Source organism: Lissotriton vulgaris, chromosome 2_1 (genome assembly GCF_964263255.1).
Source record: "Lissotriton vulgaris chromosome 2_1, aLisVul1.2, whole genome shotgun sequence".
NCBI classification, from domain to species: domain Eukaryota; kingdom Metazoa; phylum Chordata; class Amphibia; order Caudata; family Salamandridae; genus Lissotriton; species Lissotriton vulgaris.
Genome location: NC_141687.1, coordinates 1186952645 through 1186969935, shown reverse-complemented (window position 1 = coordinate 1186969935; position 17291 = coordinate 1186952645). Strand labels below are relative to the sequence as shown.

The 17291-nt window shown below is 43.7% G+C and overlaps 15 non-coding genes across 15 annotated transcripts; all 15 read right to left on the bottom strand.

The window, feature by feature from the left end:
* Nucleotides 1–4: 4 nt before the first annotated feature.
* Nucleotides 5–76, bottom strand: TRNAG-CCC (transfer RNA glycine (anticodon CCC)). Its single transcript has one exon. It is a non-coding gene; the product is annotated as a tRNA-Gly (tRNA).
* Nucleotides 77–2220: 2144 nt separating this feature from the next.
* Nucleotides 2221–2292, bottom strand: TRNAM-CAU (transfer RNA methionine (anticodon CAU)). The gene has a single exon. It is a non-coding gene; the product is annotated as a tRNA-Met (tRNA).
* A 914-nt stretch (nt 2293–3206) lies between these two features.
* TRNAG-CCC (transfer RNA glycine (anticodon CCC)) lies at nt 3207–3278 on the bottom strand. Its single transcript has one exon. It is a non-coding gene; the product is annotated as a tRNA-Gly (tRNA).
* Nucleotides 3279–4806: 1528 nt separating this feature from the next.
* Nucleotides 4807–4878, bottom strand: TRNAG-UCC (transfer RNA glycine (anticodon UCC)). The gene has a single exon. It is a non-coding gene; the product is annotated as a tRNA-Gly (tRNA).
* A 547-nt stretch (nt 4879–5425) lies between these two features.
* TRNAM-CAU (transfer RNA methionine (anticodon CAU)) lies at nt 5426–5497 on the bottom strand. Its single transcript has one exon. It is a non-coding gene; the product is annotated as a tRNA-Met (tRNA).
* A 914-nt stretch (nt 5498–6411) lies between these two features.
* Nucleotides 6412–6483, bottom strand: TRNAG-CCC (transfer RNA glycine (anticodon CCC)). The gene has a single exon. It is a non-coding gene; the product is annotated as a tRNA-Gly (tRNA).
* A 545-nt stretch (nt 6484–7028) lies between these two features.
* Nucleotides 7029–7100, bottom strand: TRNAM-CAU (transfer RNA methionine (anticodon CAU)). Its single transcript has one exon. It is a non-coding gene; the product is annotated as a tRNA-Met (tRNA).
* Nucleotides 7101–8627: 1527 nt separating this feature from the next.
* Nucleotides 8628–8699, bottom strand: TRNAM-CAU (transfer RNA methionine (anticodon CAU)). The gene has a single exon. It is a non-coding gene; the product is annotated as a tRNA-Met (tRNA).
* A 924-nt stretch (nt 8700–9623) lies between these two features.
* On the bottom strand, nt 9624–9695 carry TRNAG-UCC (transfer RNA glycine (anticodon UCC)). The gene has a single exon. It is a non-coding gene; the product is annotated as a tRNA-Gly (tRNA).
* A 547-nt stretch (nt 9696–10242) lies between these two features.
* On the bottom strand, nt 10243–10314 carry TRNAM-CAU (transfer RNA methionine (anticodon CAU)). The gene has a single exon. It is a non-coding gene; the product is annotated as a tRNA-Met (tRNA).
* A 1537-nt stretch (nt 10315–11851) lies between these two features.
* Nucleotides 11852–11923, bottom strand: TRNAM-CAU (transfer RNA methionine (anticodon CAU)). Its single transcript has one exon. It is a non-coding gene; the product is annotated as a tRNA-Met (tRNA).
* Nucleotides 11924–12833: 910 nt separating this feature from the next.
* On the bottom strand, nt 12834–12905 carry TRNAG-CCC (transfer RNA glycine (anticodon CCC)). Its single transcript has one exon. It is a non-coding gene; the product is annotated as a tRNA-Gly (tRNA).
* Nucleotides 12906–14433: 1528 nt separating this feature from the next.
* On the bottom strand, nt 14434–14505 carry TRNAG-UCC (transfer RNA glycine (anticodon UCC)). The gene has a single exon. It is a non-coding gene; the product is annotated as a tRNA-Gly (tRNA).
* Nucleotides 14506–16044: 1539 nt separating this feature from the next.
* Nucleotides 16045–16116, bottom strand: TRNAG-CCC (transfer RNA glycine (anticodon CCC)). The gene has a single exon. It is a non-coding gene; the product is annotated as a tRNA-Gly (tRNA).
* Nucleotides 16117–16660: 544 nt separating this feature from the next.
* TRNAM-CAU (transfer RNA methionine (anticodon CAU)) lies at nt 16661–16732 on the bottom strand. Its single transcript has one exon. It is a non-coding gene; the product is annotated as a tRNA-Met (tRNA).
* Between the last annotated feature and the right edge of the window lie 559 nt (nt 16733–17291).

The window sequence follows — 17291 nt, the reverse complement described above, 5'->3', positions numbered from 1 at the left end:
TCACTGCGTTGGCCGGGAATCGAACCCGGGTCAACTGCTTGGGAAGCAGCTATGCTCACCACTATACCACCAACGCCCTCTGATGTGTGTGCTCTCGGTTCTAAATATTACGTTGCCGAAATCAATGACTATCTTGCAACAGCTTCAATGGTGCATTTGGTTTAGATACCAACATGAGAAGTAGTAGAACGTTTTTTGCAGAGGGTAAGGAACTGGGGATTGAAACCAAGGACAAAGTTGTGCAGAAGAGAAGAAATGAAAAGCAACAGTACAAATAGTAGAAATCAGCATATATAGGCAGCATGGGAAGCAAAGCAGGGAAGAGAAAGAGAGAACATTCCATGAAATGCCCAGGAGATAGATAAGAGCAGAAAAAAAGGGAAGAATGAAATTCAAAGCATGCCCAGAAAGTTGTGTGAAGCTCCCACCAGTCATTTATGGTTATAGTTGTGTGTCTTTGCTTTCAAAGTACAGGGTTGATCCTTTCACGAACACTCTTGTATTACACAGACATAGATAGTTGAGAAGTCTTTTTTCACATAGCTGGCACAAGCTTGCGCTTTTCCTTTCTGGCAGTGTGGAAATGACAGCTTGGTCCTTGGAAGGAAAATCAAGCAAAATTAGCAGAGAATGGTTTCGATCCATCGACCTCTGGGTTATGGGCCCAGCACGCTTCCGCTGCGCCACTCTGCTCGTTTGTGAAAGTGTTCTCTTTATGCAGATGAGGAGGCATTCATAGGAGTGAAGTGGGATTGGTCGGGCTCTCACCTCATTTGCCTAATTATATCGCAAGGCATGCTGGGTGCAGAAAATCTTCATCTTCCCCTCTCACAATCAGTCATAACTGAAAGTCCAGACCCTCTTAGGCACTAGCCGTTTCAGGCCTTTATCAAGACAGCAGCTCTCCGACGCTCTCTGTCTCTCTCTCTGTGATCCTAGTGCTAGCATGCTCAGGATTTGGCTTTACCTGGGAGCCAGAGATCTACCCGGTGAGGGCTTGCCCGGTGTAAGGCTTTTGAGCGTTTGGGAGCGTTCGGTACATGAGAGGACGTTGGACTGGAAACTGTGTAAATTTGAAGCCTCCAACCTTCCTGCTGCAGTCGGAGGATCTTTCCATGGACATCTGCCTTTTGGATTCCTCTAAACTTGCCCTCTGATGAAACATTTTTTGAGCTGCAGTTACCTCCGACGTCTACAAGGTGGCGCTACATTCAGGTGAGGGCACAAGTATGCACAAAATGTTGGCGACTTTTGCCAGATTTATCGATGGATCTTGCATATTGTTTTCAGAGGCTAGATATTGCCTAGGAAATGCTTTTTAACATAGAGATGCTGGAGTTATAATGTGTGGTCGGGCCTCAGCCCTTTCATTGTCTGCCCACTGTAAATATTTTTTATCAGCACATGTGAGTGGTGACTCTGCTTTATGAAACTTATCATATATTAGGACAATGAATATAGCAGAAGGGGCGATTGAGATGCTTGCCTACATATTTGTTTATTTTTTATATAACGGCTGATTAATCTGTTCATTATATTTCCATTTTGTGACATGTTGCATTAAAATATATCCTGCTTGCAGAATATATTAGTATTTGTACTGCGTTGGCCAGGAATCGAACCCGGGTCAACTGCTTGGAAGGCAGCTATGCTCACCACTATACCACCAACGCCCTCTGATCTGTGTGCTCTCGGTTCTAAACATTAGGACCCTGAGTTCAATGACTATCTTGCACCAGCTTGAATGGTGCATTTGGTTTAGATACCAACATGAAAAGCAATAGAAAGTTTTTTGCAGAGGGTAAGGAACTGGGATTGAAACCAAGGACAAAGCTGTGCAGAAGAGAAGAATGGAAAGCTGCATTACAAATAATGGATAATAATATATAGAGGCAGCATGAGAAGCAAAACAGGGAAGAGAAATACAGAGCATTCAATTAATTGCCCAGGAGATAGATAAGAGCAGAACAAAAAGGGAAGAATGAAATTCAAAGCCTGCCCATAAAAGTGTTTGAAGGTCCCACCAGTCATTTATGCTTATTATTGTGTGTCTTTACTTTCAAAGTACAGGGTGGATCCTTTGATGATCCCTCTCTTGTATTTCAGCAGACACAGATATTTGAGAAGTCTTTTCTCACATAGCTGGCACAAGCTTGTGCTTTTCCTTGCTGTCAGCGTGGAAAAGACAGCTTGGTCCTTGGAAGGAAAATCAAGCAAAATTAGCAGAGGATGGTTTCGATCCATCGACCTCTGGGTTATGGGCCCAGCACGCTTCCGCTGCGCCACTCTGCTCTGTTGTGAAAGTGTTCTTTTTATGCAGATAGGGAGCATTAAGCAGAGTAGCGTGGGATTGGTCCAGCTCTCACCTCATTTGCATAAGTATATTGCAAGGCATGCTGGGTGCAGAAAAACTTCATCTTCCCCTCTCACAATCAGTCATAACTGAAAGTCAGACACTCTTAGGCACTAGCCGTTTCAGACCTTTATCAAGACAGCAGGTCTTGAACCCTCTCTCTCTCTCTCTCTCTCTCTCTGTGATCCTAGCACTAGCATGCTCAGGATTTGGCTTTACCTGGGAGCCAGAGATCTACCCCGTGAGGGCTTGCCCGGTGTGAGGCTTTTGAGCGTTTGGGAGCGTTCGGGACGTGAGTGGACGTTGGACAGGAAACTCTGCGAATTTGAAGCATCCAACATTCCTGCTGCAGTGAGCGTCTCTTTCCATGGACATCTGCCTCTAGGATTCCTCTCAACTTGCCTTCTGATAAAACATTTTGGGAGCAGCAATTACCTTCGACAGCTACAAGGTGGCTCTACATTCTGGTAAGTGCACAAGTATGCACAAAATGTTAGGGACTTTTGCCAGATTTATCGGTGGATCTTGCATATTTTTTTCAGAGGCTAGATATTGCCTAGAAATGCTTTTTAACATAGAGATGTTGGAGTTATAATGTCTGGTGGGGCCTCACCCCTTCCATTGTTTGCCCACTGTAACATATTTATTACCAGCACATGTGAGTTGTGACTCTGCTTTATAAAACTTATCATATATTAGGACAATGAATGTATCAGAAGGTGCGATTGAGATGTTTGCCTATGTATTTGTTTATTTTTTTATATATGGCTGATTAATCTGTACATGAAATTTCCATTTTGTGACATGTTGCATTAAAATATATCCTGCTTGCAGAATATATAAGCATTTTCACTGCGTTGGCCGGGAATCGAACCCGGGTCAACTGCTTGGGAAGCAGCTATGCTCACCACTATACCACCAACGCCCTCTGATGTGTGTGCTCTCGGTTCTAAATATTACGTTGCCGAAATCAATGACTATCTTGCAACAGCTTCAATGGTGCATTTGGTTTAGATACCAACATGAGAAGTAGTAGAACGTTTTTTGCAGAGGGTAAGGAACTGGGGATTGAAACCAAGGACAAAGTTGTGCAGAAGAGAAGAAATGAAAAGCAACAGTACAAATAGTAGAAATCAGCATATATAGGCAGCATGGGAAGCAAAGCAGGGAAGAGAAAGAGAGAACATTCCATGAAATGCCCAGGAGATAGATAAGAGCAGAAAAAAAGGGAAGAATGAAATTCAAAGCATGCCCAGAAAGTTGTGTGAAGCTCCCACCAGTCATTTATGGTTATAGTTGTGTGTCTTTGCTTTCAAAGTACAGGGTTGATCCTTTCACGAACACTCTTGTATTACACAGACATAGATAGTTGAGAAGTCTTTTTTCACATAGCTGGCACAAGCTTGCGCTTTTCCTTTCTGGCAGTGTGGAAATGACAGCTTGGTCCTTGGAAGGAAAATCAAGCAAAATTAGCAGAGAATGGTTTCGATCCATCGACCTCTGGGTTATGGGCCCAGCACGCTTCCGCTGCGCCACTCTGCTCGTTTGTGAAAGTGTTCTCTTTATGCAGATGAGGAGGCATTCATAGGAGTGAAGTGGGATTGGTCGGGCTCTCACCTCATTTGCCTAATTATATCGCAAGGCATGCTGGGTGCAGAAAATCTTCATCTTCCCCTCTCACAATCAGTCATAACTGAAAGTCCAGACCCTCTTAGGCACTAGCCGTTTTTTAAGGCCTTTATCAAGACAGCAGCTCTCCGACGCTCTCTGTCTCTCTCTCTGTGATCCTAGTGCTAGCATGCTCAGGATTTGGCTTTACCTGGGAGCCAGAGATCTACCCGGTGAGGGCTTGCCCGGTGTAAGGCTTTTGAGCGTTTGGGAGCGTTCGGTACATGAGAGGACGTTGGACTGGAAACTGTGTAAATTTGAAGCATCCAACCTTCCTGCTGCAGTCGGAGGATCTTTCCATGGACATCTGCCTTTTGGATTCCTCTAAACTTGCCCTCTGATGAAACATTTTTTGAGCTGCAGTTACCTCCGACGTCTACAAGGTGGCGCTACATTCAGGTGAGGGCACAAGTATGCACAAAATGTTGGCGACTTTTGCCAGATTTATCGATGGATCTTGCATATTGTTTTCAGAGGCTAGATATTGCCTAGGAAATGCTTTTTAACATAGAGATGCTGGAGTTATAATGTGTGGTCGGGCCTCAGCCCTTTCATTGTCTGCCCACTGTAAATATTTTTTATCAGCACATGTGAGTGGTGACTCTGCTTTATGAAACTTATCATATATTAGGACAATGAATATAGCAGAAGGGGCGATTGAGATGCTTGCCTACATATTTGTTTATTTTTTATATAACGGCTGATTAATCTGTTCATTATATTTCCATTTTGTGACATGTTGCATTAAAATATATCCTGCTTGCAGAATATATTAGTATTTGTACTGCGTTGGCCGGGAATCGAACCCGGGTCAACTGCTTGGAAGGCAGCTATGCTCACCACTATACCACCAACGCCCTCTGATCTGTGTGCTCTCGGTTCTAAACATTAGGACCCTGAGTTCAATGACTATCTTGCACCAGCTTGAATGGTGCATTTGGTTTAGATACCAACATGAAAAGCAATAGAAAGTTTTTTGCAGAGGGTAAGGAACTGGGATTGAAACCAAGGACAAAGCTGTGCAGAAGAGAAGAATGGAAAGCTGCATTACAAATAATAGATAATAATATATAGAGGCAGCATGGGAAGCAAAACAGGGAAGAGAAATACAGAACATTCAATTAATTGCCCAGGAGATAGATAAGAGCAGAACAAAAAGGGAAGAATGAAATTCAAAGCCTGCCCATAAAAGTGTTTGAAGGTCCCACCAGTCATTTATGCTTATTATTGTGTGTCTTTACTTTCAAAGTACAGGGTGGATCCTTTGATGATCCCTCTCTTGTATTTCAGCAGACACAGATATTTGAGAAGTCTTTTCTCACATAGCTGGCACAAGCTTGTGCTTTTCCTTGCTGTCAGCGTGGAAAAGACAGCTTGGTCCTTGGAAGGAAAATCAAGCAAAATTAGCAGAGGATGGTTTCGATCCATCGACCTCTGGGTTATGGGCCCAGCACGCTTCCGCTGCGCCACTCTGCTCTGTTGTGAAAGTGTTCTTTTTATGCAGATAGGGAGCATTAAGCAGAGTAGCGTGGGATTGGTCCGGCTCTCACCTCATTTGCATAAGTATATTGCAAGGCATGCTGGGTGCAGAAAAACTTCATCTTCCCCTCTCACAATCAGTCATAACTGAAAGTCAGACACTCTTAGGCACTAGCCGTTTCAGACCTTTATCAAGACAGCAGGTCTTGAACCCTCTCTCTCTCTCTCTCTCTCTCTCTGTGATCCTAGCACTAGCATGCTCAGGATTTGGCTTTACCTGGGAGCCAGAGATCTACCCTGTGAGGGCTTGCCCGGTGTGAGGCTTTTGAGCGTTTGGGAGCGTTCGGGACGTGAGTGGACGTTGGACAGGAAACTCTGCGAATTTGAAGCATCCAACATTCCTGCTGCAGTGAGCGGCTCTTTCCATGGACATCTGCCTCTAGGATTCCTCTCAACTTGCCTTCTGATAAAACATTTTGGGAGCAGCAATTACCTTCGACAGCTACAAGGTGGCTCTACATTCTGGTAAGTGCACAAGTATGCACAAAATAGGAGGGACTTTTGCCAGATTTATCGGTGGATCTTGCATATTTTTTTCAGAGGCTAGATATTGCCTAGAAATGCTTTTTAACATAGAGATGTTGGAGTTATAATGTCTGGTGGGGCCTCACCCCTTCCATTGTTTGCCCACTGTAACATATTTATTACCAGCACATGTGAGTTGTGACTCTGCTTTATAAAACTTATCATATATTAGGACAATGAATGTATCAGAAGGTGCGATTGAGATGTTTGCCTATGTATTTGTTTATTTTTTTATATATGGCTGATTAATCTGTACATGAAATTTCCATTTTGTGACATGTTGCATTAAAATATATCCTGCTTGCAGAATATATAAGCATTTTCACTGCGTTGGCCGGGAATTGAACCCGGGTCAACTGCTTGGGAAGCAGCTATGCTCACCACTATACCACCAACGCCCTCTGATGTGTGTGCTCTCGGTTCTAAATATTACGTTGCCGAAATCAATGACTATCTTGCAACAGCTTCAATGGTGCATTTGGTTTAGATACCAACATGAGAAGTAGTAGAACGTTTTTTGCAGAGGGTAAGGAACTGGGGATTGAAACCAAGGACAAAGTTGTGCAGAAGAGAAGAAATGAAAAGCAACAGTACAAATAGTAGAAATCAGCATATATAGGCAGCATGGGAAGCAAAGCAGGGAAGAGAAAGAGAGAACATTCCATGAAATGCCCAGGAGATAGATAAGAGCAGAAAAAAAGGGAAGAATGAAATTCAAAGCATGCCCAGAAAGTTGTGTGAAGCTCCCACCAGTCATTTATGGTTATAGTTGTGTGTCTTTGCTTTCAAAGTACAGGGTTGATCCTTTCACGAACACTCTTGTATTACACAGACATAGATAGTTGAGAAGTCTTTTTTCACATAGCTGGCACAAGCTTGCGCTTTTCCTTTCTGGCAGTGTGGAAATGACCGCTTGGTCCTTGGAAGGAAAATCAAGCAAAATTAGCAGAGGATGGTTTCGATCCATCGACCTCTGGGTTATGGGCCCAGCACGCTTCCGCTGCGCCACTCTGCTCGTTTGTGAAAGTGTTCTCTTTATGCAGATGAGGAGGCATTCATAGGAGTGAAGTGGGATTGGTCGGGCTCTCACCTCATTTGCCTAATTATATCGCAAGGCATGCTGGGTGCAGAAAATCTTCATCTTCCCCTCTCACAATCAGTCATAACTGAAAGTCCAGACCCTCTTAGGCACTAGCCGTTTCAGGCCTTTATCAAGACAGCAGCTCTCCGACGCTCTCTGTCTCTCTCTCTGTGATCCTAGTGCTAGCATGCTCAGGATTTGGCTTTACCTGGGAGCCAGAGATCTACCCGGTGAGGGCTTGCCCGGTGTAAGGCTTTTGAGCGTTTGGGAGCGTTCGGTACATGAGAGGACGTTGGACTGGAAACTGTGTAAATTTGAAGCATCCAACCTTCCTGCTGCAGTCGGAGGATCTTTCCATGGACATCTGCCTTTTGGATTCCTCTAAACTTGCCCTCTGATGAAACATTTTTTGAGCTGCAGTTACCTCCGACGTCTACAAGGTGGCGCTACATTCAGGTGAGGGCACAAGTATGCACAAAATGTTGGCGACTTTTGCCAGATTTATCGATGGATCTTGCATATTGTTTTCAGAGGCTAGATATTGCCTAGGAAATGCTTTTTAACATAGAGATGCTGGAGTTATAATGTGTGGTCGGGCCTCAGCCCTATCATTGTCTGCCCACTGTAAATATTTTTTATCAGCACATGTGAGTGGTGACTCTGCTTTATGAAACTTATCATATATTAGGACAATGAATATAGCAGAAGGGGCGATTGAGATGCTTGCCTACATATTTGTTTATTTTTTATATAACGGCTGATTAATCTGTTCATTATATTTCCATTTTGTGACATGTTGCATTAAAATATATCCTGCTTGCAGAATATATTAGTATTTGTACTGCGTTGGCCAGGAATCGAACCCGGGTCAACTGCTTGGAAGGCAGCTATGCTCACCACTATACCACCAACGCCCTCTGATCTGTGTGCTCTCGGTTCTAAACATTAGGACCCTGAGTTCAATGACTATCTTGCACCAGCTTGAATGGTGCATTTGGTTTAGATACCAACATGAAAAGCAATAGAAAGTTTTTTGCAGAGGGTAAGGAACTGGGATTGAAACCAAGGACAAAGCTGTGCAGAAGAGAAGAATGGAAAGCTGCATTACAAATAATAGATAATAATATATAGAGGCAGCATGAGAAGCAAAACAGGGAAGAGAAATACAGAGCATTCAATTAATTGCCCAGGAGATAGATAAGAGCAGAACAAAAAGGGAAGAATGAAATTCAAAGCCTGCCCATAAAAGTGTTTGAAGGTCCCACCAGTCATTTATGCTTATTATTGTGTGTCTTTACTTTCAAAGTACAGGGTGGATCCTTTGATGATCCCTCTCTTGTATTTCAGCAGACACAGATATTTGAGAAGTCTTTTCTCACATAGCTGGCACAAGCTTGTGCTTTTCCTTGCTGTCAGCGTGGAAAAGACAGCTTGGTCCTTGGAAGGAAAATCAAGCAAAATTAGCAGAGGATGGTTTCGATCCATCGACCTCTGGGTTATGGGCCCAGCACGCTTCCGCTGCGCCACTCTGCTCTGTTGTGAAAGTGTTCTTTTTATGCAGATAGGGAGCATTAAGCAGAGTAGCGTGGGATTGGTCCAGCTCTCACCTCATTTGCATAAGTATATTGCAAGTCATGCTGGGTGCAGAAAAACTTCATCTTCCCCTCTCACAATCAGTCATAACTGAAAGTCAGACACTCTTAGGCACTAGCCGTTTCAGACCTTTATCAAGACAGCAGGTCTTGAACCCTCTCTCTCTCTCTCTCTCTCTCTCTCTCTCTCTCTGTGATCCTAGCACTAGCATGCTCAGGATTTGGCTTTACCTGGGAGCCAGAGATCTACCCGGTGAGGGCTTGCCCGGTGTAAGGCTTTTGAGCGTTTGGGAGCGTTCGGTACATGAGAGGACGTTGGACTGGAAACTGTGTAAATTTGAAGCATCCAACCTTCCTGCTGCAGTCGGAGGATCTTTCCATGGACATCTGCCTTTTGGATTCCTCTAAACTTGCCCTCTGATGAAACATTTTTTGAGCTGCAGTTACCTCCGACGTCTACAAGGTGGCGCTACATTCAGGTGAGGGCACAAGTATGCACAAAATGTTGGCGACTTTTGCCAGATTTATCGATGGATCTTGCATATTGTTTTCAGAGGCTAGATATTGCCTAGGAAATGCTTTTTAACATAGAGATGCTGGAGTTATAATGTGTGGTCAGGCCTCAGCCCTTTCATTGTCTGCCCACTGTAAATATTTTTTATCAGCACATGTGAGTGGTGACTCTGCTTTATGAAACTTATCATATATTAGGACAATGAATATAGCAGAAGGGGCGATTGAGATGCTTGCCTACATATTTGTTTATTTTTTATATAACGGCTGATTAATCTGTTCATTATATTTCCATTTTGTGACATGTTGCATTAAAATATATCCTGCTTGCAGAATATATTAGTATTTGTACTGCGTTGGCCGGGAATCGAACCCGGGTCAACTGCTTGGAAGGCAGCTATGCTCACCACTATACCACCAACGCCCTCTGATCTGTGTGCTCTCGGTTCTAAACATTAGGACCCTGAGTTCAATGACTATCTTGCACCAGCTTGAATGGTGCATTTGGTTTAGATACCAACATGAAAAGCAATAGAAAGTTTTTTGCAGAGGGTAAGGAACTGGGATTGAAACCAAGGACAAAGCTGTGCAGAAGAGAAGAATGGAAAGCTGCATTACAAATAATAGATAATAATATATAGAGGCAGCATGAGAAGCAAAACAGGGAAGAGAAATACAGAGCATTCAATTAATTGCCCAGGAGATAGATAAGAGCAGAACAAAAAGGGAAGAATGAAATTCAAAGCCTGCCCATAAAAGTGTTTGAAGGTCCCACCAGTCATTTATGCTTATTATTGTGTGTCTTTACTTTCAAAGTACAGGGTGGATCCTTTGACGATCCCTCTCTTGTATTTCAGCAGACACAGATATTTGAGAAGTCTTTTCTCACATAGCTGGCACAAGCTTGTGCTTTTCCTTGCTGTCAGCGTGGAAAAGACAGCTTGGTCCTTGGAAGGAAAATCAAGCAAAATTAGCAGAGGATGGTTTCGATCCATCGACCTCTGGGTTATGGGCCCAGCACGCTTCCGCTGCGCCACTCTGCTCTGTTGTGAAAGTGTTCTTTTTATGCAGATAGGGAGCATTAAGCAGAGTAGCGTGGGATTGGTCCAGCTCTCACCTCATTTGCATAAGTATATTGCAAGTCATGCTGGGTGCAGAAAAACTTCATCTTCCCCTCTCACAATCAGTCATAACTGAAAGTCAGACACTCTTAGGCACTAGCCGTTTCAGACCTTTATCAAGACAGCAGGTCTTGAACCCTCTCTCTCTCTCTCTCTCTCTCTCTCTCTGTGATCCTAGCACTAGCATGCTCAGGATTTGGCTTTACCTGGGAGCCAGAGATCTACCCGGTGAGGGCTTGCCCGGTGTAAGGCTTTTGAGCGTTTGGGAGCGTTCGGTACATGAGAGGACGTTGGACTGGAAACTGTGTAAATTTGAAGCATCCAACCTTCCTGCTGCAGTCGGAGGATCTTTCCATGGACATCTGCCTTTTGGATTCCTCTAAACTTGCCCTCTGATGAAACATTTTTTGAGCTGCAGTTACCTCCGACGTCTACAAGGTGGCGCTACATTCAGGTGAGGGCACAAGTATGCACAAAATGTTGGCGACTTTTGCCAGATTTATCGATGGATCTTGCATATTGTTTTCAGAGGCTAGATATTGCCTAGGAAATGCTTTTTAACATAGAGATGCTGGAGTTATAATGTGTGGTCGGGCCTCAGCCCTTTCATTGTCTGCCCACTGTAAATATTTTTTATCAGCACATGTGAGTGGTGACTCTGCTTTATGAAACTTATCATATATTAGGACAATGAATATAGCAGAAGGGGCGATTGAGATGCTTGCCTACATATTTGTTTATTTTTTATATAACGGCTGATTAATCTGTTCATTATATTTCCATTTTGTGACATGTTGCATTAAAATATATCCTGCTTGCAGAATATATTAGTATTTGTACTGCGTTGGCAGGGAATCGAACCCGGGTCAACTGCTTGGAAGGCAGCTATGCTCACCACTATACCACCAACGCCCTCTGATCTGTGTGCTCTCGGTTCTAAACATTAGGACCCTGAGTTCAATGACTATCTTGCACCAGCTTGAATGGTGCATTTGGTTTAGATACCAACATGAAAAGCAATAGAAAGTTTTTTGCAGAGGGTAAGGAACTGGGATTGAAACCAAGGACAAAGCTGTGCAGAAGAGAAGAATGGAAAGCTGCATTACAAATAATAGATAATAATATATAGAGGCAGCATGGGAAGCAAAACAGGGAAGAGAAATACAGAACATTCAATTAATTGCCCAGGAGATAGATAAGAGCAGAACAAAAAGGGAAGAATGAAATTCAAAGCCTGCCCATAAAAGTGTTTGAAGGTCCCACCAGTCATTTATGCTTATTATTGTGTGTCTTTACTTTCAAAGTACAGGGTGGATCCTTTGATGATCCCTCTCTTGTATTTCAGCAGACACAGATATTTGAGAAGTCTTTTCTCACATAGCTGGCACAAGCTTGTGCTTTTCCTTGCTGTCAGCGTGGAAAAGACAGCTTGGTCCTTGGAAGGAAAATCAAGCAAAATTAGCAGAGGATGGTTTCGATCCATCGACCTCTGGGTTATGGGCCCAGCACGCTTCCGCTGCGCCACTCTGCTCTGTTGTGAAAGTGTTCTTTTTATGCAGATAGGGAGCATTAAGCAGAGTAGCGTGGGATTGGTCCGGCTCTCACCTCATTTGCATAAGTATATTGCAAGGCATGCTGGGTGCAGAAAAACTTCATCTTCCCCTCTCACAATCAGTCATAACTGAAAGTCAGACACTCTTAGGCACTAGCCGTTTCAGACCTTTATCAAGACAGCAGGTCTTGAACCCTCTCTCTCTCTCTCTCTCTCTGTGATCCTAGCACTAGCATGCTCAGGATTTGGCTTTACCTGGGAGCCAGAGATCTACCCCGTGAGGGCTTGCCCGGTGTGAGGCTTTTGAGCGTTTGGGAGCGTTCGGGACGTGAGTGGACGTTGGACAGGAAACTCTGCGAATTTGAAGCATCCAACATTCCTGCTGCAGTGAGCGGCTCTTTCCATGGACATCTGCCTCTAGGATTCCTCTCAACTTGCCTTCTGGTAAAACATTTTGGGAGCAGCAATTACCTTCGACAGCTACAAGGTGGCTCTACATTCTGGTAAGTGCACAAGTATGCACAAAATGTTAGGGACTTTTGCCAGATTTATCGGTGGATCTTGCATATTTTTTTCAGAGGCTAGATATTGCCTAGAAATGCTTTTTAACATAGAGATGTTGGAGTTATAATGTCTGGTGGGGCCTCACCCCTTCCATTGTTTGCCCACTGTAACATATTTATTACCAGCACATGTGAGTTGTGACTCTGCTTTATAAAACTTATCATATATTAGGACAATGAATGTATCAGAAGGTGCGATTGAGATGTTTGCCTATGTATTTGTTTATTTTTTTATATATGGCTGATTAATCTGTACATGAAATTTCCATTTTGTGACATGTTGCATTAAAATATATCCTGCTTGCAGAATATATAAGCATTTTCACTGCGTTGGCCGGGAATCGAACCCGGGTCAACTGCTTGGGAAGCAGCTATGCTCACCACTATACCACCAACGCCCTCTGATGTGTGTGCTCTCGGTTCTAAATATTACGTTGCCGAAATCAATGACTATCTTGCAACAGCTTCAATGGTGCATTTGGTTTAGATACCAACATGAGAAGTAGTAGAACGTTTTTTGCAGAGGGTAAGGAACTGGGGATTGAAACCAAGGACAAAGTTGTGCAGAAGAGAAGAAATGAAAAGCAACAGTACAAATAGTAGAAATCAGCATATATAGGCAGCATGGGAAGCAAAGCAGGGAAGAGAAAGAGAGAACATTCGATGAAATGCCCAGGAGATAGATAAGAGCAGAAAAAAAGGGAAGAATGAAATTCAAAGCATGCCCAGAAAGTTGTGTGAAGCTCCCACCAGTCATTTATGGTTATAGTTGTGTGTCTTTGCTTTCAAAGTACAGGGTTGATCCTTTCACGAACACTCTTGTATTACACAGACATAGATAGTTGAGAAGTCTTTTTTCACATAGCTGGCACAAGCTTGCGCTTTTCCTTTCTGGCAGTGTGGAAATGACAGCTTGGTCCTTGGAAGGAAAATCAAGCAAAATTAGCAGAGAATGGTTTCGATCCATCGACCTCTGGGTTATGGGCCCAGCACGCTTCCGCTGCGCCACTCTGCTCGTTTGTGAAAGTGTTCTCTTTATGCAGATGAGGAGGCATTCATAGGAGTGAAGTGGGATTGGTCGGGCTCTCACCTCATTTGCCTAATTATATCGCAAGGCATGCTGGGTGCAGAAAATCTTCATCTTCCCCTCTCACAATCAGTCATAACTGAAAGTCCAGACCCTCTTAGGCACTAGCCGTTTTTTAAGGCCTTTATCAAGACAGCAGCTCTCCGACGCTCTCTGTCTCTCTCTCTGTGATCCTAGTGCTAGCATGCTCAGGATTTGGCTTTACCTGGGAGCCAGAGATCTACCCGGTGAGGGCTTGCCCGGTGTAAGGCTTTTGAGCGTTTGGGAGCGTTCGGTACATGAGAGGACGTTGGACTGGAAACTGTGTAAATTTGAAGCATCCAACCTTCCTGCTGCAGTCGGAGGATCTTTCCATGGACATCTGCCTTTTGGATTCCTCTAAACTTGCCCTCTGATGAAACATTTTTTGAGCTGCAGTTACCTCCGACGTCTACAAGGTGGCGCTACATTCAGGTGAGGGCACAAGTATGCACAAAATGTTGGCGACTTTTGCCAGATTTATCGATGGATCTTGCATATTGTTTTCAGAGGCTAGATATTGCCTAGGAAATGCTTTTTAACATAGAGATGCTGGAGTTATAATGTGTGGTCGGGCCTCAGCCCTTTCATTGTCTGCCCACTGTAAATATTTTTTATCAGCACATGTGAGTGGTGACTCTGCTTTATGAAACTTATCATATATTAGGACAATGAATATAGCAGAAGGGGCGATTGAGATGCTTGCCTACATATTTGTTTATTTTTTATATAACGGCTGATTAATCTGTTCATTATATTTCCATTTTGTGACATGTTGCATTAAAATATATCCTGCTTGCAGAATATATTAGTATTTGTACTGTGTTGGCCGGGAATCGAACCCGGGTCAACTGCTTGGAAGGCAGCTATGCTCACCACTATACCACCAACGCCCTCTGATCTGTGTGCTCTCGGTTCTAAACATTAGGACCCTGAGTTCAATGACTATCTTGCACCAGCTTGAATGGTGCATTTGGTTTAGATACCAACATGAAAAGCAATAGAAAGTTTTTTGCAGAGGGTAAGGAACTGGGATTGAAACCAAGGACAAAGCTGTGCAGAAGAGAAGAATGGAAAGCTGCATTACAAATAATAGATAATAATATATAGAGGCAGCATGGGAAGCAAAACAGGGAAGAGAAATACAGAACATTCAATTAATTGCCCAGGAGATAGATAAGAGCAGAACAAAAAGGGAAGAATGAAATTCAAAGCCTGCCCATAAAAGTGTTTGAAGGTCCCACCAGTCATTTATGCTTATTATTGTGTGTCTTTACTTTCAAAGTACAGGGTGGATCCTTTGATGATCCCTCTCTTGTATTTCAGCAGACACAGATATTTGAGAAGTCTTTTCTCACATAGCTGGCACAAGCTTGTGCTTTTCCTTGCTGTCAGCGTGGAAAAGACAGCTTGGTCCTTGGAAGGAAAATCAAGCAAAATTAGCAGAGGATGGTTTCAATCCATCGACCTCTGGGTTATGGGCCCAGCACGCTTCCGCTGCGCCACTCTGCTCTGTTGTGAAAGTGTTCTTTTTATGCAGATAGGGAGCATTAAGCAGAGTAGCGTGGGATTGGTCCGGCTCTCACCTCATTTGCATAAGTATATTGCAAGGCATGCTGGGTGCAGAAAAACTTCATCTTCCCCTCTCACAATCAGTCATAACTGAAAGTCAGACACTCTTAGGCACTAGCCGTTTCAGACCTTTATCAAGACAGCAGGTCTTGAACCCTCTCTCTCTCTCTCTCTCTCTCTCTCTCTCTGTGATCCTAGCACTAGCATGCTCAGGATTTGGCTTTACCTGGGAGCTAGAGATCTACCCTGTGAGGGCTTGCCCGGTGTGAGGCTTTTGAGCGTTTGGGAGCGTTCGGGACGTGAGTGGACGTTGGACAGGAAACTCTGCGAATTTGAAGCATCCAACATTCCTGCTGCAGTGAGCGGCTCTTTCCATGGACATCTGCCTCTAGGATTCCTCTCAACTTGCCTTCTGATAAAACATTTTGGGAGCAGCAATTACCTTCGACAGCTACAAGGTGGCTCTACATTCTGGTAAGTGCACAAGTATGCACAAAATGTTAGGGACTTTTGCCAGATTTATCGGTGGATCTTGCATATTTTTTTCAGAGGCTAGATATTGCCTAGAAATGCTTTTTAACATAGAGATGTTGGAGTTATAATGTCTGGTGGGGCCTCACCCCTTCCATTGTTTGCCCACTGTAACATATTTATTACCAGCACATGTGAGTTGTGACTCTGCTTTATAAAACTTATCATATATTAGGACAATGAATGTATCAGAAGGTGCGATTGAGATGTTTGCCTATGTATTTGTTTATTTTTTTATATATGGCTGATTAATCTGTACATGAAATTTCCATTTTGTGACATGTTGCATTAAAATATATCCTGCTTGCAGAATATATAAGCATTTTCACTGCGTTGGCCGGGAATCGAACCCGGGTCAACTGCTTGGGAAGCAGCTATGCTCACCACTATACCACCAACGCCCTCTGATGTGTGTGCTCTCGGTTCTAAATATTACGTTGCCGAAATCAATGACTATCTTGCAACAGCTTCAATGGTGCATTTGGTTTAGATACCAACATGAGAAGTAGTAGAACGTTTTTTGCAGAGGGTAAGGAACTGGGGATTGAAACCAAGGACAAAGTTGTGCAGAAGAGAAGAAATGAAAAGCAACAGTACAAATAGTAGAAATCAGCATATATAGGCAGCATGGGAAGCAAAGCAGGGAAGAGAAAGAGAGAACATTCCATGAAATGCCCAGGAGATAGATAAGAGCAGAAAAAAGGGAAGAATGAAATTCAAAGCATGCCCAGAAAGTTGTGTGAAGCTCCCACCAGTCATTTATGGTTATAGTTGTGTGTCTTTGCTTTCAAAGTACAGGGTTGATCCTTTCACGAACACTCTTGTATTACACAGACATAGATAGTTGAGAAGTCTTTTTTCACATAGCTGGCACAAGCTTGCGCTTTTCCTTTCTGGCAGTGTGGAAATGACAGCTTGGTCCTTGGAAGGAAAATCAAGCAAAATTAGCAGAGGATGGTTTCGATCCATCGACCTCTGGGTTATGGGCCCAGCACGCTTCCGCTGCGCCACTCTGCTCGTTTGTGAAAGTGTTCTCTTTATGCAGATGAGGAGGCATTCATAGGAGTGAAGTGGGATTGGTCGGGCTCTCACCTCATTTGCCTAATTATATCGCAAGGCATGCTGGGTGCAGAAAATCTTCATCTTCCCCTCTCACAATCAGTCATAACTGAAAGTCCAGACCCTCTTAGGCACTAGCCGTTTCAGGCCTTTATCAAGACAGCAGCTCTCCGACGCTCTCTGTCTCTCTCTCTGTGATCCTAGTGCTAGCATGCTCAGGATTTGGCTTTACCTGGGAGCCAGAGATCTACCCGGTGAGGGCTTGCCCGGTGTAAGGCTTTTGAGCGTTTGGGAGCGTTCGGTACATGAGAGGACGTTGGACTGGAAACTGTGTAAATTTGAAGCATCCAACCTTCCTGCTGCAGTCGGAGGATCTTTCCATGGACATCTGCCTTTTGGATTCCTCTAAACTTGCCCTCTGATGAAACATTTTTTGAGCTTCAGTTACCTCCGACGTCTACAAGGTGGCGCTACATTCAGGTGAGGGCACAAGTATGCACAAAATGTTGGCGACTTT